We start from the raw sequence: 27,670 nt of genomic DNA, 5'->3' as shown, positions 1-27,670 counted from the left end.
ATCCTTGTTGCGTGCATGAGACACTTTCAGTCATTGACCTGGCAAGGCACCCTGAAATTTGGCATGGTTCTCTCAGAGAGGACAAGGGTCAGGGCATCCAGGTAGCTACTTCCTCCATCAGCAACATCAGCCACATGCTCTGAGAGCCTCCTTCCCAATGACCAGGCAAGCAGAAGGCTACGTGAGGGAAACTCACTAAGACAAGGTTTGAACATGCCCCTAACTCAAGGGTTACAGGAGTTTTCAAAGAACTGAGATGAAACTTTACCTCCTTGCAAGTCTTTTTCAAAGGTGACTCTTTATGAAGCCTACCCTGACCACATTATTTAAAATTGCAACTCATTCTTCCACTCCTGATTTTTTAACTTGCTCTATTTTTGTATTTCAGTGTGCAAATCGTACTTGTACAGGTTGGTGAACTCTTCCATATGTATACGGTCACCTAGTCACCACCCAGATCGAGACATAATATAACTTTTACAGCTCCCCTCGGGGGTCCCCTCCAGCCAGTCTTATTTCATTTTTTCAAAGCATTTGTTGCCTTTTAAGATCCAATTTGCTTAATTGGTACACTGATGTATCCAAACAACTAGAAGAGTGTCTCGCACATAGTAGGCACTCAATAAACATTTGTTGAATGAATGAATCTTTGAAGCAATAGCCAAGTGTGGCTCCTTGTCCACACCTTACCCCCCACCCTGCTTCCTTCCACCCCATGTGGTCTGTAAGAGAAGCAACCTAGCTTGAGGCCTTTGTGTCTACACAAGGGTGTTAAATGCAGCCGCAGGAATGGTATTTATCAGATCTGGCTGTGGGTGTGGATTGGCTGCGTCTTACTGTAGTCTCTCTTCTGTGCAATGTTTTCTTGGACAGATTGAGCATTGTGGGGAATCTGCAAGAAGGAAAAGATCCCTCCTTTAGTCTAGAGTCATCTCTTGATTCCTAGGTTTACTAGCAATTGCCATGGCAGGGCCATGCCCTCAGCGGTCTCTCTCCTTCTGACTCTGCTGTTCCTGCTAATGCCCGTTTGGAGAATGTGGCCATCCCCTGAGCTTCCGGATGCCAGGCAGTTGCAGGTTCTGGCTATCTGCACCCTGGCCATCTCTTCAGTGGAGACCCTACAAGCTCCTCCTCTTTCTCATTTCCGCTGGCTACTCCTTCAGGCTCACCTATGCTGCTGTACTAACCTCTCAAGTGACAGCCCCCATCTTCAGCCTTTTCTTCCAAACTACCCCCATTACTTTCCCTAAAATACAACCTCTATCATGTCACTGCTGTGATAAAAAACTTGCAATGGTTGGCAGACGCTGCCAAGGGCAAGCCCGAACTCTTTAGCCTGCCTGCATTAGGGAGCTTCCAGGCCCTAGTTCCCTCATGGCCTGATGTATTACCACTGCACTGCCAGGGGACAGGTCCATGCCACTGTCACTAAAGAGGCCCTGTTTTGTCTAACCTCAGTACCTTTTCTCTGTTGGGTTCCAAAAATTAGCACTGAAAGGAGCCATTTGAGAGGATCTGGCCCACCCTTGTTTTGCAGATGCAGAAACTGCGGCCCCGAGAGATTAATTGACTAACCAGCACCATCTAGTCAAAGATCAAGTGTGACTAATGAAAAAAAAAAAAACCCCCACAGAAACACAAAAAACCCAGGGCAGTCTAGGTTTTAACAATGTCAGGTGACTCATATATCTGAAGACCAAATCGGTGGGCCAGTCTTTGAGTCCCCTCTCTGCACAACTCCGGTCCCTGAAAGTGTGCATCTTTGGGTCCTACCACGGGCACAGCTACCCAGTGAAGTCTCCCTTAAGTCCCCAGTTAGGAGTCTGAACTCTCAGGCCGATGACCTGAGTCTTTCTGATCTGCAGGTAACTAGATATTTGTCTACCAATCTATCCCTTCTATTACATTTTAAGCCAACTCTGACTCATCTTTTGACTTTCCTCTATTATTATCCCAGCGACTTGTCCATAGTGAGCAGTAAAATTCTGTAGAGGGGAGAGTTTTCAGCACAAGGAGTGTAATGTATACACATGCGGGGGAAGCGCAGTTTTATACGCCGGGGCACAGCTCACAACCATGCACGCGAGTCCAGAACTTCCCACTACACCTCGCATTCAAAGGCCGCACCTGGGCTCCTTTTGACCCCAAACCCGTAAAGGTAAGGAGGGTAGGTGTCCACAGAAAGCGTGTTTGCTGCAGTTACAGAATGAGTTTCTCAACGTCTTTCGGCGCCGTCTCTTAACCACGCTCTGCGCGGTGAACCGCGACGCGCATTCGGTGGCAGGTCCCGGAACGTGACTTGGAGTCGAGATGGCACAGCTTCTCCTTACCGAGGGAGCTCAGGTCCCAGGCCAGCAGTGCCCCGCCAGCTTTCCAGGCCGGCGCGGTCACCGACCCCGGGCAGCGGCCAGGCCAGCCGAGTGCGGCGGGAGAGTGACGCGAGCTTGTGGGGGCGGCGCGGCGAGCAAGCCCCGGGGGCGCCGAGAGGGTTCGCGACTGCCGGGTCACCGGTCGGGCGAGGAGGGGAGCGCTCGGGGCACGGCGCGGTGCCCGCCCGCTGCCCGGGCCCACGGCGGACGCGGGGCTGGTGCTGGGCCGCGCCTCCGCTCTCCGCCCCCGGGAGGGAACGAGGGAGGGCAGACGGCCGGACCCGCCCCCAGCCCCAGCCCCAACCGCGCGCGGCGGCCGCGGCGGCCGGAGAGTGACGGCGCGCACCACCCCGGAGCGGAGAAACCAGTTTGGCTGGTCCCGGGGAGCGGAGGGAAAAGGGCGGCAGCAGAGGACGGGCGCGGACGCGGGCGGGGGTAGGCGGGGAGCCATTGGCGAGCCGCGAGAGCCGGGGGAGCCGCCGCCGACCGGACACGCTTCCCGGGGCCGCGGGCCAGCCCCTGTGCGCCATGAAGCGCTAGCGCGGCGGCCAGCGCCGGGGCCGGGCGGCGGCCAGGTGCTCAGCGGGCGCGCGGAGAGGCGCGCACCCGGCGGATGTCCCAGCCGGGGCCCACGAGCGCCAGGTAAGGAGGGACCGGGCGCCCGGCACCCCCGGGCTGCCCCTCCCGTCCCGCCTCCGCCCTGCGGCGGGCAGACCCCGGGGGTCCGGGATGCGGTGACAGCGGCTGTCCGCGTCCTGGGGCTCCGGAGTTCGTACGGATGGGATCTGGGTGAGGGTGCCTGTAGCCTCCGAGGCCTCGGGGATGGGAAGGCACAGCTGGCTGGGCAGGCAGCGCGATGAAGAGGTAGGTCCGTGGGGTTTTCATCTGCCGGCGAGAGACGGAACTCGCGGGAGGAGTTTTAGGTTCTTGGTTGGATCGCTACGCGCACACCGACGTTAAGCTCCGGGGGTCAAGCCTGGCGGGGCTGCGGGTCCGTGGGGACTATCGCTGGCGTCCCTGCAGTGTCTGCCGGGCTTCTGGAAGTCTCCCGTGGCGGGGTTCTGCCGGTGTCCCCTCTGGGAACCGATGCCACCGCGCCCGAAAAAGACCTTAGGACCAAGTGTACCTGGGCGCACCAGCGGGGAGGGATGGAGGGTGAGATCGTCGGGGCCGCGCCTGCTGCAGGACCGGGCACTCTCCAGACATCTTCCGTGAGCAGGTTGAGAGGTGATGGGGAATAGGGCCACTGCTTTCCCGGTGATCGGAGCATCGTATCCGCCAGCTCCCACGGCACCGTCACAGGCCATCAACTTCCCTATCCAGTTTACTGCCCAGCGCTGTCAGCTCTGTGTGCGTGCAGAGGGGCAACTTGTTGGGAGGGGGAGTTACAGAGAATGGCGAGTGTTTTCACCACTCCTCCCCAAGTGAAAGAAAAGCCTTGAATTCTCCGCCCAATTTCTCAGAGGGAGTGTGGGCGCCTGATCCCCGAGAGGGAAGGGTGTACGCAGATCCGCCACAGTTGTAGGAAGACAAGGGTGCAGAGGGGATGCGGACCTGAGGGATGAAAGGGGGTGACACACAAATTAGGGGAACCTGGACCACATTTCCGCCCCATAAGTGCCGGGCAACCCTACCCGATCCCTTCGGCCTGCCCACTCTGTCCCTGGAGCGCTCCGGACGGCGCCAAGCTCGCCTCGCAGAAACTGCCCTCCCGGTTGGGTTGAGAAAAGATTCTGTCCTGTCTTCTGGTTGCATTGCCTTAATACTTCTGCCTCCACTCCTGGAGAATTACATGAGACAACACAGGTGAAGTGTTTGACGATCACCTGGCACACAGTAGATTATGGAAAGAGGTTAACTGCTTTTAGGAGCAAAAACTAAATGTGTTAGTCTCCAGCGACAGTAAATACAAGCGCGTGTAAAATGAAGAAACAACACAAAATGTGAAGTAAAGTTCTAGTTTTCACTGTCTCAGGAGTACTTTTGTGTTAGACCTAAAATGCCATTCATGAATTCTGGGCCTGTTGTTGAAGTTCTTATTAAAACCTATCATAAATGCATATACTGTGCAAAAGAAGATTAATGGTTATTAGCTGACTACTTTCCGGTGGTGGAGGCTGCCTGCCTGTAATTACTCCTCTGAATTCTCTTAATGGTTTTATGTAGTAGAGGCTTCCTTGTTCTAATTTTAGGTAGGAAACCTTAACTGCTTTTCTTCATTTGCCATTTTCTAGTGGCTGGCTTGGGTGACTTGGGGATTCTGTGTGTTATTGAAGGACAAACAAGACTCACCCTGATTAGTAGTAAATGCACACGCCTTGTGTGAGAGCAGCTCTGGCAAGGAAAATGCATACCAATATGCACTTATTACTTGCTAGTGATAGGACTGGGAGGGTTTTTGTTTGTTTTAAATCAAGGCTTTAAAGTAATGACTTAGTAAAGCAAATGACTTAGCAGAAAGTCTGTAGGTATAAGGCAAGTTCAGGACTGGTTCCATGCTTCACCTAGATTTCAGTCTCTTGGGGTCTTAGCAGTAATGACACTGACCAGAGATGGCTGGAAAATGTTTCCTTCCCTGTCTGCCTGCCTGCTTTTCTTTCCTTTATTCTCTTTCTCTCCCTTTTAAATCAAAGAGTAGTGGGAAACATACAAATTTAGATTCCCAGATTTCAGTTCTCTTACTTTGAATTACATATGATTTTTACAATTAATTTTTATTCTACTTACTAACTTTTAAAGTTGTATAACCTAGATGACTTCCTAAATTTTCTGAACCTCAGTTTACCCATTTGCTGGGAAAAAGATGTTAGCAACCTCCCTGGGTTAAGAGAATTAAATGAACAGGTGAATATCCCTTAATCCATAGTGGGTGCTTGAATACCGTTTTCTTATTTTCTTTATTTGCCTGATTAAAAAAAAAAGTTAATGTGATGCCCAGATACTTGGGGGTAATTTTAAATATTTTATTGCCTTACTAGTTTTAATTCCATTTTGATTTTCCACAAGCAACATTCATGGCATCCTGGTGACCCTTATAACCCACTCTAGAGAGACTTGAATCTACTAACTACGTTTGCTCTTTAGTTCCAATCATTGTAAAAGAAGCCTGTGCTCTTATGAATGTAGAGGAACTTGCTTTTTAGGTATTATAACAAGTTTTGTAGGGTCCGTTTATGGCCTGTATCTCTAAAGGGAGGTGCCTTTCAAGTTTCTTAAGCACTGAATTTTAGAATTTCTTCTCTATTAAACTCCTGGGAAGTGTTTGTTTGTGGTGCCTTTAGGTATCTTATGAGTTTTCCGGTGTTTGTTGGCATCATTCAATTAGATTGATTGTATTCATAACACTGTAGGTGTTTTGTTACTTATTAAGATAAGTAATAATTAATTTCCTGCCAGAAGAGTTTTAATAGCACAAAAAGAAGATAGCTTATCCTTTTTTATTCTGTTAACCAAGTTACTCCTCACTCCCCATCTCTGTGCCCAGCTAAAAATAGTAATAATAGCCAGTCTAAGATATTTGGAGGTCTGTGTCACTGAAGATCTTGGCATTATGAAGGAAGAGTCTAGAAAACATATATGTATATAGAAAACAATCTTATTTCTCATTTTTGTTCTTAGAAAACAAAGGCATTTTTATCATCTGATTATTTAGGAACACATTAGTACTTTTACTAATACTTCTAAATGCACTATATTTTTAAATAAATCGTTGCCAAACCATGCTCAATAGAAAGTATGGTTGATAACTGGTCCCAGAGGCAGCAGTAAAACAGAGGTTGGTAGCACCTGCTTTGGAGTCCTTTGACCTAGCTTGGAATATAGGCCTCACTGCTTCCTAGCTCTGTAACCTAGGACAGGTCACTAAATCCCTTTAAGCTTCAGTTTTCTTATCTGTAAAATGGAATAGTACTAGTACTAGTAGCCTCACAAGGCTCTGTCCTGAATTGTAAATAAGAGAATATAGCTAAAAGGAATCAGCGCAGAGCTCAATAAAAAGTAGTCATTAACAATACTGTTGTTGGTATCACTCAATAAATATTTGTCGCTCATCTAGCAATTGCTTTCTCCTAGAATATGGAAGAAACAGAATCGCTGTATGCGTTAGTGTTTATTTAGCAAACATAGGTGCCTACATGCACCAGGCACTGGCAGAAAAGTTCCCTAGAGTGGGGGTGAGGTTCTTAACCTCTAAATCCAGGGCTTGAGGTCTGGAGCACAGGCATCCGGGGACAACATAAAGGACCAGGGTGCTCAGTGGCCGAGGGACCCTGGCCTCTCCAACTTGGGTGCCTTCTCCTCCTGCACAGTGGAGACCCTTGGGACATACTGAGCGCTGCTCTGTCTCCCAGATACCTTTCTTTCCATAGCCTCACCCCTACTCCTGTTTTATTTTAAAAGATTACCCTTCCCTGTTTAAAACTCAGGCATTCCTGGGCCTTGAGTCTTTAAAGCATCAGTGCTTCCCATATGGTTTTTTTAGTTGTGGTGCCTGGTAAATGATGCTAATGACAGTGACCTTGGTGCAATCCCATTCATCCATTCATTTTTTAAATGGCCTGAGCTTCCTCTCCAGGCACTGCGCTGGGTTCCCTGCCTGCATCTTGGAGCCTGTGACTGCCTGGGGCCTGAGTTGTGTTGTTGGTTCTTTTTTTTCTTCTTCTTCTTTGGTGAGAAAGTAGATCAGGTGTTCTCTCTCTCCCTGCTCTGGATGTTGTCCCTCTCTGCATGGAGACAGGGCAGCCTTAGACCCTGGAGGCTGGACCAGGCCACCTCCAGGTCTGCAGCTCTCCGTTCCTTATCAGGCCCCAAGTCTAGTACATTTGCATTTAATAAGGAAGAGCTGGACCTGGAAGCAGTGGAGGGGCTGTGGTGCCAGCACTCATGGAAAGGCCCTGGCTCCTGGCGTGCAGCGATCACCCTTCCCCTGGGGCAGTTCCCTGGCTATGGCCACCTCCCCCTGCAGTCCCCAGGGAGCCTGGCGCTTCTGCACTGAGTGCCAGTGTAGCCTGACCTTTGGCTCGAGCTTTGGTCTTTATTTACAGGGCTGTCGTTTATGGCTTTGTCTCTTTGCTGAGTGACTTTTGTTCCACCACAGTTGAGGTTTGTTTGATTTAGAGCAGGCAGTGTTTGAAATCAGTTTTCTAACCTTTAAATGGAGTTGAGCTGGCATATGCTCATTGGAACTCCTCAGGCACCAGGCATTATCCTCACAGTCTCTGGCTGTCCATTCTTACTGTTTGGGGAAACTTTCATGGTTGGATGTATGACTGTTTTTATTGAGTATGATGTGACTTGTCTACAACTCCTCATTCTGTCTTCTTGGGGGATGCAATAACCTACTTAGCCCATTCTGTGAGACCCACAGATGAACTGTGGATCCAGAACATTCTCTGTAAGAAAGTAGATAACGATTTGATTTGTGTGGTTTAATACTGACATGGGCAGATGTACATTTCATGCTGGGAAATATTGGCCCTACTCTCATATTGGAAATAATTGTGTGGGCCTTGAAGCCAGGCCCTAGCAAATGCTATATAAGCCTCCAGAATTTCTGATAAAACAATGTTCACTGGTCTGTAGAGATTCTGAGAATTAAGTGAAAATCTGTACTGTTTTTGGTACCAAAACAACATTGGGAGGAGAGCAGTTTCCTCATGATCTCACCTTAGGGCAGAAGTTTATATCATTGGCATTTTGGTTTAATTTGGTTTCATTTATGAAATTTCCCATTTTAGCCATTTTAAGCATACATTTCAGTGGCATTAAACACATTCACAATATCATGCAACTACTGCCACTATCGATCTCCAGAGCTTTTTCATCATCCTGTCTGAAACTCTGTACCCATTAAACAGTGACTCCACCTTTCTCCCTCTGTGCAACCCCTGATAACGTCTCTTCTACTTTGTCTCTGAATTTGGCTACTTCAAAGTACCTCATGTATGTGGGATCATGCGATATTTGTCTTTTTACATCTGGCTTATTTCACTCCGCAAAATATCCGCAAGGTTCATCCACGTCGTAACAGTGTCAGGATTTCTTTCTATTTCCTTTTCAAGACTGAATAATAGTCCATCATATATAGACAACATTTTATTATCCATTCATCCGTCAGTGGACACTTGGGTTGTGTGCCTCTTCAGCTGTTGTGATTAATGCTGCTGTGAACATGGACATACAAGTATCTGTTCATGGACGTTTTTGAGATCCTGCTTGGTATTGTGAGATTAATTTTTCTTAGAAAGTGGTTAAAATGGGCCGGAACATATAGTATTTAATACCATACGTTCTTTGAAAACAGTTTGGGGATAAGAAGGCGGGAGCTGCAGGGAGGATGGTGAGAGCTGCCACACACTTTTCATCTGCTGCTGCTCATAGGCAGCTGGTGGTCCTGCAAGCATCCCATCAGCCATCTGGCCTGGGGTGGCCGACACCGTGCTCTGTGCCAGGGTGGGTGCAAAAGCTCAGGAGACCTGGCTGCATGGTTCGGAGACCTCGGCACACCACAGCTGTCTCCCAGGGAGGATGTTCTGGAGTGGGAAAAACAATCCTTAACTTTCCTCCAGAATTGACTTGGATTTAAAAAAATATTTTTATTTTTTTGGTGGATGGAGGGTTAGAAGGTGAGAAAAACTGGTTATTTAAATGTTTGAAAAACTGAATACTTAAAAGACAGATTGTTTTCTACCTTTGGGTAGAATCTGTGGTTTTCAAAAATAAGCTTTAGGGCAAAAGGTCAGTTATAGACTGTAGGATGGCAGAATTATCAGATGATGTTGCATTTGTGTAATAATGTGCTTGTACATTAGCAGGATAAAAACAGAAGCCTTTCTGTAATGGTTAGATGTCAGTCTGTTAGATTATGGACATCTTAATCTATATTTTCTAGAGAACCGCAGACTCTCATGTGAGTTTATGCTCATACGGTGCCCTGAAAATTAGCTAAACTAAGGATTTTCATGTTTAAAAAGCAGGGTTTTTTTTTTTAGTTCAAAAAAATCCTCAAACTAACCCCCAAGACTGCCATCCTTGGGTCTCACTCCACCTTTCTATCCTATGCCAGTCACAGGCACAAAAAGGGTATTGGGGCGAACATGGCTAATCTCTTGGAGGTTTGATACCTTGTCCAGATGAACTTGGTTAAGATCACTTGGAATTTTTTTTTTATCAGTCTTAGGCTCCGCCTTTTACATAGAGAAACATGATGAAAATTCTCAAAGGTCATTTGAGAACCTCTGTGTGGTGACACACGCAGCTTCCTGTGTGTCCTGAATCTTTGAGATGACTCGGACCAGTACTCTTGTTAAAGCTGAAGAACTTTGCTCAGGCCTCGTACTCTTCATTCTCTATTGGTCTCCTCTCCTGAGTTCCAGTTTGCATGGCCAAAGAGATAAACTCTGCTTTTCCCAGGGAACCCCCATCTCTCCAGTCATTCGGAGCGGACCCTCCTCCTTAGCTTTACAATGTCTGACACAAAAGAGGCCTCATTTAGGCAGCCGGCCGGCCACTGCATACGGAGGAAGCATATCCTGGGTCCTGGGCACTTGGCATCTGTCAATGAATCAAGTAGATAAAGAGCCTGTCCTCAAGGAGCTCACACTGTAGAGAGGGGAGAGAGGCAGTAGATAAAGATAATAAATAGATAAGTCATATGGTATGTTTGAAAGTAAGTGCTGTAGGTGGATACAAAGAGAAAGCTGGATAGGGCAAAGGGGAGGGGTGGGGTACATGAGTAGGGGAGGTGATATGAGCAGAGACACAGCAGGGAGGGGTGCATCCTGGAGTCGACTGCCCCAGGCAGAGGGGAACAATGAGTCCAGCCAGAGGCCCCAATGTGCAAGTACCTGGCTGGGCTAATGAACAGGTAGTCAGCTGTTCCTCAAACCTGGGGAGGGATGAGGGAGTGGGGGCAAGAGCAGAGAGGTTGGGGAGCCCCAGCGTGCGGGGCTTCCTCAGCATGGAAGGACTTTGGCTTGTGCAAGGTCGGGGTGTGGGGAAGTCAGTGCCGGGCGTTGCCCGTTGGAGTAGTGTGACCTGTCATCTGACTGTTTTCAAAGGGTCCTTCTGTTTGCTGTGGGGAGACCAGGCCAGGGGGAGGCTCCTGGGTGGGGAGACCAGTTAGCACGCCAAGCGACCTTGGAGGCTTGCACCAGGTGGGATGTCTGAGAGAAAGAAGGTATGGATATATTTTAAAGGTAGAGCCAACAGGATTTCCAGACATATGGACCGTGTGGCATGAGACACAGAGGAGCCGAAGCTAACTTTCTTGGCAGAACCTGGTTTGCAAACAGAAATCTGAGTTTCAAAATGCTGTGAATTTAATGGGCTCTGTTCTGATCACTCATAAGTTATAAAGAAGTTCATCAGAAATAGGCATATTTACATAAGGTCTGGGTTCAGAGAACTTCACCTTTGCTTTTCACCTGAGCATGTCCTCCTGCCTTGGTGGGGAGAGATGCGTGGTGCTAAGAAAGGGAAGTGATTTGGGGTCTGCTGCCAGAGAACTCAGGCTGCCCCTCCAGGGCCCTGCGGAAGATGCTGGCCACCCTGTTGCCTTCTCGCCACCTTGCTGTGTGTGGCCTCATTGGGAAGGCAAGCTCTCGCCAACCTTCAAATACAGGCAGGCCACCCCTGTCTTCATATGCATTATTATTATTTTTTTAAAACAGCTTTATTGAGACACAATTCATGTACCATACACTTCATCCTTTTAAAGCATACAGTTCAATGGTTTTTAGTATTTGCTCACTCAGTCCTGCAGTGTATGTACTTACTGGCACCATTTTGCAAGTGAAGGAACTAGAGGTTGCCTGAGGTCTCAGAACTAGTAATTGTCAAAACCGAACCTTGGATTCAGATTCCTAAGGTGAGAATTCTTTCCGGTCCTCACAACTGAGAGTTGGAAAAGCAGTACAAGTGGTCAGAAATAGGTTATCAACTAAAAATACAGGCAAACAGTTACATTTCAATCTCAGATAAACAGCAAATAATTTTTTTAACATAAGTATGTCCCATGCAATATTTGAGGTACACTTATACCGAAAAGTATTTATTGTTTACCTAAAAGAAAAATTTAACTTCATTCCTTTATTTTATTTGGCAACATTAGTCAGAATTGGACATTTGGAACATGGAGATATTTATAATTTGAGGACTATTTGTATAAAGCAAGCTCCATTTGGTAACTCCTTGATCTTCTATGCATTTCTTTTTTTAAAATTTGGGGGTGGTGGGGTGTGAGGACTGTTTTTCCTAGTTTCTCAAAGTGGCTGCGTTGTTTTATTTTCTTGGTCTTTAATGAATACTCATTATTTGTAATATACAGCAGGCTGCTATTGGGGAACAGGCCCTGGGTTCAGAAGATGTCAGATCTGACAAAGTTACTGACCAGTTCTTTGACGTTGGCTAGTGATAGCAATGCTTTATGTTTATACACCACTGCATAGTTTTAAAATATTGTCATTTGGGAGCTGTTAGGACAGACATTATCCCCACGGAACAGTTGAGAAACCCAAGGGAAAGCAAGGTCTGGGTGGGTGCTGCGTGGCCAGAACTGGGCGAGGCCACCTCCCAAACTTCTGTTCAGTGCTCCACAGTTAGTTTTATAAGCTCCTATTTCTTCACGCTTCAGGTCATCCCCCTGATGTTTTTTAGAACATCTTGATGTAATTCTGTGTCTCTGCACCATCTCATTTGCATAAGATTCCAAATTTTAAACTTTACATGGTGGAATTAATTTCACGCACGTAGATTGAAGAGGGCAGTGGACCATATGCTTCATTGGCAGGCACAGGCAGACTCCCGGTACATTCAGCGTGATGTATTGGTGAAGAATTATGGGCCCGCATTCCGAAATAGCCAGCTCAGTTTCTTCCGAAATGAGGCATTGTTTTACTAACAATGATGTTTACTGGGATATTTGAAATCCTGATGCTTAAAGCGTAGCAGTCTCAGTAGACACCTCCAGTACCTATAGGCCCCAATACAGATTGCACATATTCTATATTTTGGGGAGTTTCTTCTGTATTTCTCTGGGAACACACATTTGCTGTGGGCAGCCAGTGCTAACCACAGCTCCTGGCATACAGTAGGAACTCAACAAATGTGCGTTGAATGAATGACTAAACAGACCCTCGCCTTGATGGCAGCTTGGAAGGTCATAATTACATGTTTAATACTGACTTTAGGAAACTATAGCCATGTTAGAAATAGTCCTTGCTTTTCAGATATTTAATGTGCAGTAGGGGAATCAGGCAAAACCACATCTAACTAAAGTACAAGGCAGTAATGGTTGTCACCCAGTGGAAAAAGAAACATTTGCTTTTCCGATGGCAGATATGTACATTGGGTTCTGTTTTGTTCATTCCATAGTCACTTTCTAAAGTAATTTTGTGTCTACATAATGAATACTACAGGTCCCTGTAGGAGGTTTATAAAATTTCAAATGAGGCCTTTTTATTTTAAATGTTTTTTTTCTATTTGGAGAAATTTTGAGAAAAGTGAAATACCAATACTCATGTACCTAACCACTGAGGTGTGAGCATTTTTAAATGAAAGGGTCTTTTTTCTTTAAGCTGAAAATCTGTAAAGCTATGCAATGAATAAGACACTAAAAAGGCCAAGCCAGAATAACAGGAGGAAATCTGTAGTGTACCCCCTGTCCCCCAGCTTCAGTTTTCTAGATGGGACTTTATATCCACTTTTATTGAGTGAAGTTATGTCGTCTTATATACAGGTTCCTCTGCATGTGTATAAGGAAATCGGTCAGCATAATATGGTGTTAATTTCACTTGGCACAGGACTAAAGGAATATAAAAGTTCGTAACGATTGCAAGAAATGAAATATGTTTTATTTGCTAGTAAAATTTTGTTTGCTGTGTTGTCTTAGGCATCATGCAGTGATTTCCAATGATTGCTCTAAGAATTTAATATCATAAAATTTATTGTCTTCACCATTTTATATTTGAATACTTCAAGTCTTGTAAATAACATCTCTATTCTAACAGCCTGTGGGGCAGTCCTTGTATACTTTAGAATTTGTCTGACTAAGTTCGAAGTTGCGAGGGATTGTTTTCCTGTCCCAGTGCCTTCAAGTCAGTGTTATCTTCCATATCTGCCTGTATTTTAACCCCTCTTACTAGGCAAAGGTGGTAGCATCTCTCCTTTGAACCCAAACAAATCTTGGTGTTTTTTTTAACTCGTTCTAACATCTTTGGGGGTTCCTCATTTTCATGAGGCTTTAGATAACTGTGTTTTGTTATTGAGCTGAATGGGCCTAGGTGAGACAACATCCAGCAAATGCCCAGCTCTAACATCCCTATTTATGTTAAATTTATTGGATCCTTTCCTCCCTCCCTCTGCCACGGTTGGTTTCTACTTAAAAGGTCTTCCTGGACTGTTGCAGGCCCCACCTTTAGACTAACTGTGAGCAGCCTCCCTCTGCAATATCCTGAGTGGTGATATTGAAACAGCAGGGTTATTCGTATTTGATAATCCTGGCATTGTGATAGACTCTCTTAAAGCACAGGCTATGGTTTAAGGAGGAAGGCATTCAGTGCACAAGAAGGATGACCATGAAATATTTGATCATTAAAATACTTTTAGTAGAGAAGGAATGTTTGCATTCCTGAGGTTAATGGTGTGGTTGCTTCTGACTTTCCCTGATAGAAAGGTCTTTTCTCTTTTTACATAGAATTCTGTTGGCATAGAGCACCCTCTCTCTGCTGCAGGGTCTCTGCATATGCTGTGCGCTTTGCCTGTGGCTCTCTTTCTCCTCCCCTCTCTACCTGCTGACCAGGTGCTATTTCCTCCTGGGAGACTTCCTGATCCTTCACCTGGAAGGGGCCCCACCTTGGTTCTGGTTGGTTTCTGTATACCCTGTCCCAGCGTGGCTCATGCAATCCCAGAGATGGCAGCTAGCTTTTATTGCATTTGCCAGTTTGGCTTGAGTAAGAGTAGTGGCCTAGACATGGTTTTCCAAGTGTGGTCCCAGAAGTGGCAGGGTCAACACTACTGGGAGCCCCAGGTAGACTTACTGAATCCAAAACTTGGGAGGCAGAGCCCAGCAATCTGTGCCTGAACAAAACCCACAGATGGTTCTGACACCTCCAGGTTGCGAGCCACTGGCCGAGAGGTTGTTGAGGAGTAGGGTTCTAAGGTAACGTCCAGCTGTGGCAGGGAAGGGTGAGTCAGGATCCCTTAGTGGCCTCATCTTAAACAGATGAGAAGCAGGACAGGTTTGGGCCCAGGGGTGTTCCAGGCCTGAACTGGATGGTAATAGCTGGTCTGTTTGACTCTCTGCACTAGGCTGTCACCTCGCTGAGAAGAGCACCTTTTCATGGCTCGCTGATGTTGTAGCCCAGCCAGAGCACTGTGCTGAAATTCATAGCTGTTCTGCAGTTACACTGTAGTGAAGTCAGAGATGTGCCTTCTTGTACACTTAACAGTCCTTGGCATGCACTCCCATTATTACAAGATGTTCTTTGAGAGGAGGTGTTGAAATTAGTTGTTTTAACAGTGACCCTGGGATAAAAAGCATCCACAATGGCCTGATCAAGTGGACTTTATGGCTTTCCTTCCTTCAGTAAGATGCCAGAGAATAACCAAGTTCTTGGACCTTATTAGTTAGTGAATAGTCACAGACAAAAATAGATATTTTAAGATGTTTGCATCAACTTCTGGAATGTGTTACCATCTTTGGAAATGCCACAAAATACCAGGGATCATTTGTAGTTAGCTCCTACTCAGAAAAGTGGGCTCTTGTGACATCTTTTTACTAATGATACTTGGAAACTTCTAGACCATTCTATAACTCTGAGCTATAAAATATTCATATTCAAGGAAAAAACAGCTAACACCTGTATTCACTCATTGTTCCAGTTTGCGGTTATGTTATTGTCAGGAGACAGTAAAGATGAAGAGTGTTCAAAATCTTTAGAGTATTTTCAGGGTTAGTATAACTGCAGTGGTTTCTGATTAGGTGGAGCAAAGCCAAGCTGAATACTAGGTTTGCTTTTATTCCATCAATTTAAGTGTTTGTCCACAAAGCCAGAACATGAGAAAATTGAAACAATTTGTGGAACTCTTACCCTGAGTTGGCTGTGAACTTTCTGAAGCCAGGCACTAAGTTTATGAAAGACTTCGCACAAGTGTCCCTAACCTAATTGACCAGAGGTGATTTGGACTCCTGGGGACATTTTCGGTTGTCACAACTTGGGGCACATTACTAGCATTTGGTGGTAGAGGTCAGGGTTGCCCCCACCTCCTACAGACACAGGATAGCACCCCACCTTCCCCACCAAGACACAGAAGTATTCCACGCAAAATATCAGTAGGGCTGAAAGTAAGAAATCCTTCCCTAAACTGGGAATGGAATCCTAAAATGCTGGGGTTCCTCAGGACACAGTCCCAGGCATGTATCTTGTTCATGACATAATTACTTCTGTTTCTGTGGCTTTAAATACCATTAACATGCCAATTCCTGCTGCACTTATTTTGCAGCCAGTCTTTTCTTCCTGCTGGCCTGTTACCTCACTTGTGTATCTCCTGTGCACTCCAGACACACACACACACCCAGCATGAGCCCCCAACCAGTTTAGAAGGTGACACCTCTCTAGCTGGTGCTTCAGCCAGAGATCTGGACTTGAACTGTGATCCCTTTCTCTCTCCAACTTCAGCAACCTGACCTCCATGTCCAGTTCATCTGCAAGATCTGCTTCTACCTCCGGAAGATTTTGAAGCCACCGAATTACCTCCACTGCCATCCCCTTAGCTCAAGCCACCACCCTCCCTCTCTGGGACCATCCAGGAACCTCCTACCTGCTATGTCCATTTCTACCCTGCCCCCTCCAACCCAGAAGAGCCAGTCACATCCTGGAGCATGTCTGTACCCAGCCACAAAGCTTCTCTGTAGCTCACCATTGCAGATAGAGCAACACTGACCTCCTTCCCATGGCTCACCAGGCCCTGCCTGCTCCCACCCCTGCTCCCCCTGCTAGTTCCATTCTCACCCTACTTCGGTTTCTGCAGCACGCCGAGCCCTTTTCTGTCTCAGGACCTACATGTTTGTTGCTCTCACCTAAAAGGCTCTTCCCCCGGATGACTCCTCATCTTTTTCTCTTGGGCTCAAGTATCATTTCCTCAGAGCATTCTCTGACACCCCAGTTACAGTAGGTCTCTCCCCAGTATGCCTGTCCTCTTTTTCATGTACTTATTATAGTGTCACCTTTGTTTGTGGAATTTTGAGACTGGAAGCTTCCTGAAGAGGGTCCACATCTGGCCTTACCATAGCTCAGTGGCTGATGGAATGGCTGAAGTGTAAGGTTTGGTTACTGTTAGTGGAATATTAGTACTAGTTGCTGCCTGGGTGGGTGGGTGATGGAGAATTGGTGAGGGAGAGAAGGGCAGAATGCCAGCAGCCCCAAGAAGGGAGTTTCTGACTCAGTTGAGGGGTGTTCGGGGAGCTTCCCCAGAAGGGGTTACATCAGAGGGCAATCTTGACCAAGGATTTGGGGCTCTCCAGGCTTGAGAAGTGATAAAGTTCCAGTTGGGGTTGGGGAAATACTTTTTAAAAATGGATCCTAAAGAAAATCTGGCCCCTGGTCATGCCCACACATGGATGCAATGGACCATCCAGAAAGCAGCTATTTCCACAGTGTAAACCATTGGCTTCTCAAACATTAATGTGTGTGTGACTCTCCTGGGGAATCTTGTTAAAATGTAGACTCTGGGTTTGGTGGGTGGTGAAATTCTGCAATTCTCACAAGTTCTCGTGATGGAGATGCTGCTGGTCTGCAGCCCTCACTCTGAGCAGCAAGGACACAGAAGATGGGGAAGACCAGTCATTTTGTTGAAAGAACAACAGCTGTGTCATCACAGGCCCTTGGGTAAATGGTAGCGGACAACTTCGGTGTTCTCTCCAATACTTACTTTTCCCTTAGACTTTGTTTTCCTGTGAATCACATGAAGAGGCATTTTATGGCTTCATTTTAGGCAGTACCTCACAGGTGTACCTGGTAACTTTAAAGTTCTTATTTTACATGGGCCTTCTTATGTTATTAAAAGAAATAAAAACCTAAAAAGGTTTTGAGCCACATGCATCCACCCTGTCACATGCCTTCATCAGTTTCAAAGGAGCACAATACACATGTTGGCATTTTTGTCAGACATAAACCTATGTAAATACTACCCATGCGTGTATTCCTCCACGTGCACTCTCTCCCCTGTAATCAGCACATTATCTATTTCATGGTCTCTGTAGAGAAGTTTTGACTCAGTCTGTTCTCTGCCACCTGTCATCCTGCTAGGTCCCCACCCCACTCCCCTCTCAGCCTGTGCATCTTCAGAAGAGACAAACCACTGTTAATCCAGGCTAGTCATCATTCAGAGGGTAGATCTGCTCTCCTGCAAGAACCACATTACAGTCCAGACTCAAATGGATTTCACATTCTCTGGAACCTTCCTTGAGATGGATATGGCAGAAGTGACTGAGGAATTGCCTGTGTGGGGGTGTGCAGTGCTTTCTTGACTTTGCAGTACATGAGGCACCCACTGATGGGGAAGGTAACTGAAATAAGGGAGTGGTGTAACCCAAAGACACTGGACTGCACCTGTAATGCATCCACCGAGGGGGTCTTGATCGAGTCACCGCATAACCTCCTAGCTCACATCTGTGTCATGACAAAGCACCTTCACCAGCAGGATCTTACTGTTACAAGAATTCTAAAGGGAAGGCAGGGCACCTTTGCCCCTGTTGCCCTTTCTTCAGGGAACAGAGTTATTGTTTAAGATTCGGCTGCCAAGTTCTGCTGGCTCAGAGCCCCTCCCAAGTGCTTCCCAGCTGAGCTGGGCACCAGGCTGCGCTGGGCACGGCTTCTCCAAGCTCCAGCCACCTCCAGGGCATGTTGTCCTCTCCTGGCATTTACCATATGGGCTGGAATAGTTTGTGTTATGGTTTCTATCCCCTTGAGTCTTGGGTCTTCATATCTTATTTATCCTAAGGGTCTATACCCTAGTAGGCATTCAGAAACTGTTTGATGATTAATTCATTAATGGCCAGTTTATAGATGGGGCCGTGGGGGATGGGGGGTGCGGGAGCTAAACACAGGTCTGGCACTCCCTTCCAGTTTGGAATTTTGGAATTTTTCTCAAACCACCCTTATAGGTCTACAATAAGTGGTTCCGTTTTATGATTTTAACTACTCAGTAGCCTTGCAAAAAGCCAAAAAAGCTCTCCAGATGGGTGTGAAACAGTCTCAAGCATAAGGAATAAAGCATATGATCCAAGTGACCCACCTATTGGCAGGAGTGGAAATTCATTTTTACACTTCAGCCTAGACATTAACCCAGTTGTGCATCAAAACCACCTTGGGAGGCTGAAAAAGTAGAAATTCCCGTGTCCTGTCTTTTTTTCTTTTCTGAAGTTCCTCAAGTGATTTTGAAGTAGACCAGTCGGCATCTAGGGCCCCTGCTGGTGGTGGTAACATGAGGGGTCCTCGATCCTGTTTTTATGATTCAAACAGCTGGAGAACCTAGAGCAGTCCCATTTGTGCGGCCACGTCGGCCAGCCACGTCCGTCACACACACATGGCTGAGACAAGGAAGTTGTCTTCTGTCCAAATCGTGGTGGAATCAGCAATGTTGCTGCTGCGACTGGACTCTTGACCACGGAGAGATCATTTCCTAATCAGTTAGGCCGAGGAGGAGGGGCAGGTATGTGAGCAAAGGGAAGAGGAAGGGGAATGTGAAACCGCGTCTTCCTTCTCTTAGGGTAAAACCGTTCACAGAAAATGTGTTTTTCATATATTGTGTACAATACCATTTCCATCAGGCAACCCTTTGGGCAAAAGCCAATTGAGAGGCTTTGAGGGCTGCCAGACCTGAGGACCAGGCAAGTATATCAAAGAGTTTAAATGAAGTCTTTTCTCTGGCCTTGAGCAGATCGGGCAAACTATTGAAAATCCCTATTGCCAATGTAAATGTGAATCTCCCCCGACCAACGTCTTCTGAGAAGTTTTCTTTTTCTTGGTCTCCCCCCAACCCAGCCCGGATCTGGCAGGCAGCCTCCCACAGTTCAGCAGTATGATAAGCTCTGACTCTTAATTGTTAAATTCCCGAAGCTGTTGATATATGTAAACATACAACAGGATGTTCCTTACAGCTGCACAGAATGACTTGGGAGCCAGGCCAACAGGGGCCATTTACAGAGTGAATCTTGTGAAACCTTGGGCTATATTTAAAGAGTAAGTGTGAATTTAAGTGTTTTCATTTGAAAAGAGCCTTTCCAAGAAATTGACATGTTGGATATTTTTTAATCTTTTCAAAGATTTACTTCAGAGAGTACAAGATTTTTAAAAAGATCTCGTTTGCTTTCACAGCATCAGATTTTTGAATTTGAGATTCGCATCAGAAAAATGCCCCAGTTGTCCCAGCCTTTTCTCCCCTTATTTTCAAACCAACTTCTTCCTAAGAGCTCTTCATATTGTGATAACTTAGATTGTGGTTGTTGTGAACTGCCTATGGGAACAAATTACCTTTAGGGAACAAAGACATGTCTGGGACAGATGTGAATGGGGTGTGGAGTGAACCCTGAGAACAGGTTTCAAGAAGAAAGCAAGTAACTCCTGACCCCCTGGGAGGTCTTTGTCACACGTCCATCTTTAACCTGTTCATGTCTCTGTTTCTTTTCTGCAAGGTAAAGGTGATCAGACCAAATGATTAAACGGTATAACGTTCAACAATGGTAGAAGCCTAATTAACATGGTTTACGAAGACTAATAAACACCTTAGAAGAAAGGTGCCTTATGAATTTGAGGTGGTATTATTATTATCGCCATTACCTCTAAAATTAGAGGCGACATGCCCAATGGGTTGCAGCAGAGGCAAGAGTAATTGGACAGAATCAAGCTTAACACAGGTGCTCGTGTTGTTTCCCTAATGTGCAGCATCAGCTTGAGTTGAATCATGTCTGCTCACTTCGTTGGTTATGCCGCATCATGAGATTGGCCAATCTTTTGTGCTTACTGTTCAGAGGACCATAGAAAAAAGCATCCTGCGAATAACGATGATGGTGGTTGTTCAGTGACTCTTGATTCCTTTGATCAGAATTGGTGTTGTCTGTTCCTTGTCCCGGCAGCTTTACTAGATGTTTCCTTCTAGTTTGACTAGAGCAACACATGGGTGGATAGATTTTAAAGAAATGCTTACTTATTTCACTGCTCCTTGACAGAATCTCTTTTATATGTAGAAGAACCAAGTAATGTTTCTTTTCTTTAGGTCACTCATCTGTGACCTTGAAGGTAGGGAGTAAGAACCCCCTTCCTCCTACCAAATATTTGAGTACCTACTATGTGCCAGGCACTATTCTAAATGTTCTGGATTTAGGAGGGAGAGAAAGAGATAAAGTTCCTAGCCTCAGGGAGCTTTGCATTCTCTTCGGGAGAAACAGAATAAGCACATTAAAAAGAGTGTGCTGGTTGGTGATAAATGCAATAGAAAAAATAAATCAGACAAGGGGATAAAGAGTGTGAAAGAGGTAAGGGGGCCTACTGTTTATCTGGGTAACCAGGAGGCCTCATTAACAAAGGGATCTTTCATCCAACCAACAAATATTGATGAGATACCTACTGTGTGTGGGGCACTGCCCGAGGTGCTGGGATACCTCTGGACAAAAAGAAAAATCTCTGCCGTCAGGGTGTGTACATTCTGGGGGGGTGGGGAGATAGATGATACATAAGAAAGTACATCTCAGATTCCGTTAGAAGGTGGGCGGTATGGGAGACAATAGGAAACAGGAGAAGGAGCATCAGGAAGGTGGGGCTGCACAGATTACATATGATGGTACTTGGACAGGTTCCTTAAAAAGGTGCCATTTGAGCTGAGACACCAAAAGGGGCTGAGCACTGTGGTTCCTGCAGAAGAGTGTTCCAGCTCGGAGAGCAGAAATGTGTGGCCCCTAGAGGGTTCCAGGCCCTGGAGGGGCCAGTGTGCCTGAGCAGAGGGAGTGAGGGTGCTGGAGGTGTGGCCGAGAGGTAAAGAGAGCAGGCAAATGTTACTTTTTGCCCTGAGAGAAATGAGGCTTTGTCACAGGTTTTGAGCGGAGAAGTCACCCCAATCTGAATTATCTTTTGAAAGAAGCAGTCTGCCTTCTGTGTTGCATCTGCCTTCTGTGCTAAAGGGGAGCAAGGATGGAAGCAGGAGAGCCATCTGGAGGCCACCTCTGGTCCAGGTGAGGGATGATGGTTCAGCCAGGTGGACAGCATGGAGGGGGCAAGAGGTTTCCGATTCTGGAAACATCTGGAAGGCAGCGACAGTAAGGTTTGCTGAAGGATTAGGTACCGGGTGTGAGGAAAGAGCACAGTCGAGCAGGGGTTTGGCCTGAGTACCTGGAAGGACGGAGTCGCTTTTTACTGAAATGAGGACAGGAGAAGAGGGGCTTAAGAGGGGAAACAAGAGGTTCTGTGTTGGTTCAGTTTGAGTAGAGACCTGAAGCTTTACATTTACCTTCCTTGGTAAGGCAGGGGAAGTGCCTTTCTCTTTCACAAAATGGTAAGCCCACATAAAATGCTGTTGCCAAAGTGTCTCTCAAGAAGAAGGCAAAAATAACGTTTGCAGTGGTTTGCCACGTTTCACCACCTGCAGTGCCTCAGGGAAGAGCAGCCCTCAGTAAAGCTGGAAGCCGGGATCTGTCATGTTTTTCCTCCCGTACCCCTTGCCCTAATCAGCTGAGTTGTGAAAGCTGTTGCTTCTCCCTCTGAAAGGTTCTCGGCAAGCCCCTGTGCGCTTGCACCACCTTCACCTCCGTCTCTATCATCTGCAGGCCAGAGGACTGCTTCCTGCAATCTTGTGTGGGCCACAGATTGAGACCATCTCTCTCTGGGGTCCCTTGTCAGCCCTTTGTCCCGTATCACCTCTCAGGTGCAGATCTGAGTGGGCCATTCCTGTTGAGGAGGCCACGGGCTCTTCATGCAGACGGTGCCTAGAACGCTGCTCCCAACTCCTTCTCTGCTTATGCTTCCAACCCCAGGGCCCTCCTTGCTTGCTCTGGGCCATCTTCCCTGCCCTTCCCCCATCTCCACGTCCTCATTACCCATGTTATTTCTCCATCACAATCTAGATGCTTCTGTGCACCACATTCCTGTCTGTCTGCCCCCAGACTTAAGCATCAGGACAGGAGCCAGGTCTTGCCCACCAGCACCTGAGGACCTGTCATCACACCTGGGGACATTTGGTGAAAGCAGAGGAAGCCTCGAATGGCCTCTGCTTGCTTAGCACACAAATTCCAAACGCCTCTAACCTGCGAAGGCTTCACAGGCTTGTCTCAGTGCACCTTGCCAGCCTCCTCTTCCCACCGCCTGCTTCCTACACTGTACTAACTAATCCTGGGGATCCTTTCTGCCTTCAAAACCTTGGTTCTCATGGTTTCCTCTCCTGAAATGCCTCTCTCCTCTCCCCTCCTGCTCCCCACCCGATCACTGCCCAGCTTGGCCTTCGAGGCCCAACTCGACTAACTTCCCCCCTCTCTCTAGGAGTCCCTGATCTCTCTCCCCCGGATTTTCCTGCTGGCACCTGTCACGCTGAGTCACGGAGAGGTGTGTGTTTGCCACTGTTGCTGCATAGACAGCAGGCATATGAGGCCAAGGCCCGTGTTTTACATAGCTCTCTATACTTCAGACACTTTACATACACATATATACTTCACACGCTATGTATATTTTATATGTTTATATATCTCCGCACCTCTTTATATTCTTTATATGTATAGCTAATACGTTATTACGCTGATTTTCATGTTAATAGAGGAAATGGTGGAATTTTACATTTTAGGAGGCTTGGTCCTTACTATTAATCTTAACTCTTTTGTGAAGCACTGATACAAGCCACAGAATTACAGGCTTGACCTCAGAGAGCACAGGAAGGTTTTGGTGGTGGGAATCTGTGCTCTGCAGTCTGGTTTATTTGTCTGAAAGCTAAAGGTGGTGTGCGTTCTCCTAGGTATTTATTGTGGGGGGCCTCTGGCTGTGCGCTCCCAAATGTGGTTGTTCTGGTGCCCATGCTGAGCGTGCCCTCTGAAGCTACAGGAAAACTAACTTATCTGGTTCGATACCATTCACATCTTTGGGAACTGGCTGTGCGTTCTGATCAGCTCATTGGTTTCCTGTGTCAAGAATTACAGTAAAGTTTAGACTGAGTCAGCACCACACACGTTGCCTCTGTGTGTGGTCTGCGTGACTCATAGGCACCCGCAGCTCATCACTTACCAAAAAGGAAACTCGGCAATTAACTTTTAAAGTGCAGATGCCTGAAAATGATTCCTTTGCCTGATTTTTGGAAGCTTTGTAAGGGAAACCTGGATATCTCAGATCATAGAAGAATTACAAAGTGGGTGAACTGAAGGGTCAGAAATAAGGTGTAGAAGGAAATTGTCTTGAAATGTGCGATACACAAATCTAAGGGGTGAACATATCACACTCAATAAAGTCTTCTAAATGTGTGAAGGACTACTAACATACCCTGTAAAGTAGGGAATTTGTCTCCAACAGAAACAGCCCTCTTGATTTTATGAGGTGGTTGTGAAGGAAGATTTACCAGCTTAGTTTTCCTCTGATAAAAATTCAAGTCCATATCCTGAGTACAGAGGAGACTGAATACCATGTCTGACTGTCTCTTTCTGTTCTTGTATCTCTAATAGTAGGGCATGTCGAGATGTTTTCACCAGGGGCTATATTGCCATACACTTGAGATTTAGGAGCCAGACTGAGTAGATCTGAATCCAGGCTTTACTCCATGCTGGTTGTATGATGATTGTGGTCAAGTTTCTTGGCCTCAGTGTCTTCATCTGTAAAATAGGAATAACAGGACCAACCTCATTGGGCCATTGTGAGCTTTTGATACATTTATGTCTGTTATGTGCTTGGAACACTACCTGGCACAAAGACAGTATTAGTTCAATAAATGCTGGCTAGTGTTATCATTAATACATTATTAAATCAGAGTCACAAATAAAGGATTCTTGGATAATAGATATCATTTGCTAGACATCTGGGATGCCACAGGCACAGTGCCTCTGATGAGCCAGGCTTTCTCTCCAGCTCCCGTCTTGACTGTCTATTCTGGGGTCCTCTTTGGCTGTTTCTTGCCACTGGAGACAGTTCACATACTAACTGCTTCTTGCTTTACTGCGGCACCCAAGGAACCCTATGCTGAGTTTCTTGCTGGTTCCTGATTTTAAGTAAAATCAGGAATTGGTAAATAAATGACCTTCTGTTCATGGTGGCTTGGAGTAGGAGGACCCACATGATGGGACACCTGGTCCGGAGAGGCTCTAAAGGAGCTGGTTTGAACCTGGCAATGTTCTAGTCACAGAGCCTGGTGGAGGGAGATGATCAGCTCTTGATCTCCATCTGCCCACAGGGCAGAGGCAGGCGGAGCTGAGCCCTGGGGAGACTTGTACTGTAGGCAGGCAGAAAACAGGGCTGGGGCGGGAGTGGCTGTGCTCTCCTGGGCCGGCCAGTGGTTCTGAGCAGTGCAGACACCCAACTCTTGTTTCTTTCTGATGTGCCCCCTCCCCTTCACATGCCTTGGCCAGGAAAAACAAGGGGGTGGGGGCTACGTGTGGTCTGCTTAAGTATGCTTCCCAAAGCCACCCTGGCATCAGGACCAGAATGCTTAGGCAACCTGGGAGGGCCCATCTACCCACTGGGGACTCACCCACCAGACCCTTCCTTGGGAAGGTTGAGCGGGACTCTTGATGTGGCCTCTCTTCTCAGGCCGGTCAATTATTTCCCCAGCAGCTGGGACAATAAAAACATCTCTGGATTTTTATTTGCAGAAGTCACCCCGTCTGTTAACTGGCTAAAAACGATGGCTGTTACATCGGTCTAAGGGTTAAGCCTTTCTCCTGGGCGTGTGTTTCATTTTGCAGCGAAACTCATTTCCTCCCTGCATCAATTTCCAGGTCTGTCCTTGGCTTGGGCTTTGTTAACAACTTGACATGCAATATCTTTTACCTTTTATTTTGAGAACTTAGAGTAAGGATTAGTAATGTTATGAATCCTGCATATTGAATTAGGTAGGTAAAATACACAATAGAGAAAACTTTAAAGGCTTAGCTTTTTTGGCACAGACAGTAAAAATGGACTTTTAATCTAGGGTGTATTATCCTCCTCAATTCCCTCGGCCAGTTACTTTAAGGATTTAGAAATGGCTTTGGAGAATGTGTAATGCTAGGATTCTTCTCAGTGGCTTGAAAAAAAATTCCTTCTGTTTCCTTATACAAGTGATATTTAGGGTATTTGTAGCTTGGATATATATTATGAGGAACTGTGTGTGTGTGTGTGTGTGTGTGTGTGTGTGTGTGTGTGTGTGCATGCACACATGCTCATGAATAAAGGCCAAACCAGGTGCATGCAGCTTTAATACAGTAAAACCAAGTCTTAGATCCAATCTGCCTTTTATCTTCCCAACCAGTGCTGTCCAATAGAACTTATGCAATGATTAAAGTGTTCTACATCTACCAATAGCCACATATAGCCATGTGTGACCTACTGAGCCCTTGAAATGCGGCCGGTACATGTGAGGAACTGGCTTTTACTGTTAGTTAATTCCATTTCAATAGCTCTCTGTGGCTGATGGTTACTTGTATGGGACCTCCCAGTGGGCCTATGCTATTCTAACCTGAAACAGCCTGTAACTCAGAAAGCAGTGGGCTTTCTGAAGAGCTAGAGCTTGGATCATCAGGTGGAAGGAACCTAGAATCAGAGGAACATGTACTTACTGCACCCTCCCCATCTCCTCAGCCAATGTCTATGTTGGCCGTAAGCCCTCCCTGGGAGGTGATGATCTAGTCTTAGTTCTTCCAGTGTAAATCCTTTAATCCTGAAAGCCCTTCTGAGACTCCATGTTACTCTGAGGATTAAACTCTAGGGTCCTCAATGCCCTTTATTATCTGCTCACCTATGGGAGAACTTAAGATTTATTTTGCAAAGGTCTAAAGGTGAGAATGCACCCAGCCTGTTACTGGATTGCAAATCTTTTCATGTGATGGGAAGTTGGAGAGTGATGGCGAAGGTGGTGAGCAAGGAAAAGAGATGTTTAAATTAGAAAACATACATGTCATTGTACTTGTGTGATATAATGAGTCATAAGAAATACATATTTGGTCATTCATTCATATGACCAAATATGTACTTCTCAAGTATGTTTGGTCTTCATCCACAGTTCCTGAAAACAATGCAGTGTATTAAAGGTGAAATGAGTGGCTTGTTGTGTTAATGAGAGGCTTTTGGACCTCTACCCAAGGTTGGGGGGCAGGGGGCTGGAGGCTGAATCAGCCAATGGCCAGTAATTTAGTCAATCATGATGATGTAATGAAGCCCTCACAAAACCCCTGAGAAGAGTTCATTGCCCTCTGCTCTCCTGGACCCTGCTTCTCAGTCAGAGAGCACTTCTACACTTGGGGAACCAGAACACCTCCACGTGCCACCGGGCCAGGCCCCAAGCTCCACCAGGATAGAAACTCCTTTATTTGGGACCTTGCCCTATGTCTCTCTTCATCTGGTTGTTAACTTGTATCCTTTATTAAACTGGTAAAAGTAAGTGTTTTCCTGAGTTGTGGAGCCACTATAGCAAATTAACTGAACCTAAGGGGGAGCTCGTGGGAACCTCCAGTGTATAGCTGGTAGGTCAGAGCACAGGTTAACTGCCTGGGGCTTGTAACCTGCATCTGGAGTGGTGGGTGGAGGACATCTTATAGGGTGGAACCCTTAACCTTGGGAATCTGGTGCTGTCTCCAGGCAGATAGCATCAGAATTGAGTTGAGTTCTTGGACACCCTCCTGGTTTGGAGAATTGCTTGGTGTTACATATAGGAAGACCCTCCCCCCAGCCACATACTTAGACACATTGGAATTGGGTTCTGGAACCTGGAGTTATACTACTATTACTGCTGTATATAAAACTATTATTGCTGTTATCTGTAGGAAAAGACAACCTCTTATTTGGTGTCAGAAGTGGGAGGATTTGACAGCCTGTCCCAGACTCATGTAGTTTTTGAAGAGAAATAATGAAAGGGATAAGGAAACTTTGATACCTGAATGGCTACCCAATCACCCATGGTATGAAACAGAGGCTGCAGCACAATCAATTACTAAAGGTAAAAGTTACCAGTAGAATTTAGAAATGGCAGTTGACCTAACTCCTAAGGAGTTGGCTCATTGGATATGTAAGGAAATGCAAACTATTAAGAAACAGGCTAAATACACCATTCCCTGGTTATCATTATCTGTAATAGCCAAATTGAAAATA

The 27,670-nt window shown here is 46.2% G+C and overlaps 1 protein-coding gene across 1 annotated transcript in view; it reads left to right on the top strand.

The window, feature by feature from the left end:
- Positions 1–2,791: 2,791 nt before the first annotated feature.
- ATP8B1 (ATPase phospholipid transporting 8B1) overlaps positions 2,792–27,670 on the top strand; it is a 115,761-nt gene continuing 90,882 nt past the window's right edge. Inside the window, exon 1 of the mRNA XM_036876721.2 lies at positions 2,792–3,011. The gene's annotated coding sequence lies outside the window, so the exon portion shown is untranslated. The remainder of the gene's footprint in view (positions 3,012–27,670) is intronic.

This window comes from Manis pentadactyla, chromosome 6, assembly GCF_030020395.1.
Source record: "Manis pentadactyla isolate mManPen7 chromosome 6, mManPen7.hap1, whole genome shotgun sequence".
Classification (NCBI taxonomy): Eukaryota; Metazoa; Chordata; class Mammalia; order Pholidota; family Manidae; genus Manis; species Manis pentadactyla.
The sequence above is the reverse complement of the archived record's forward strand: the minus strand, read 5'-3'. Positions and strand labels throughout refer to the sequence as shown.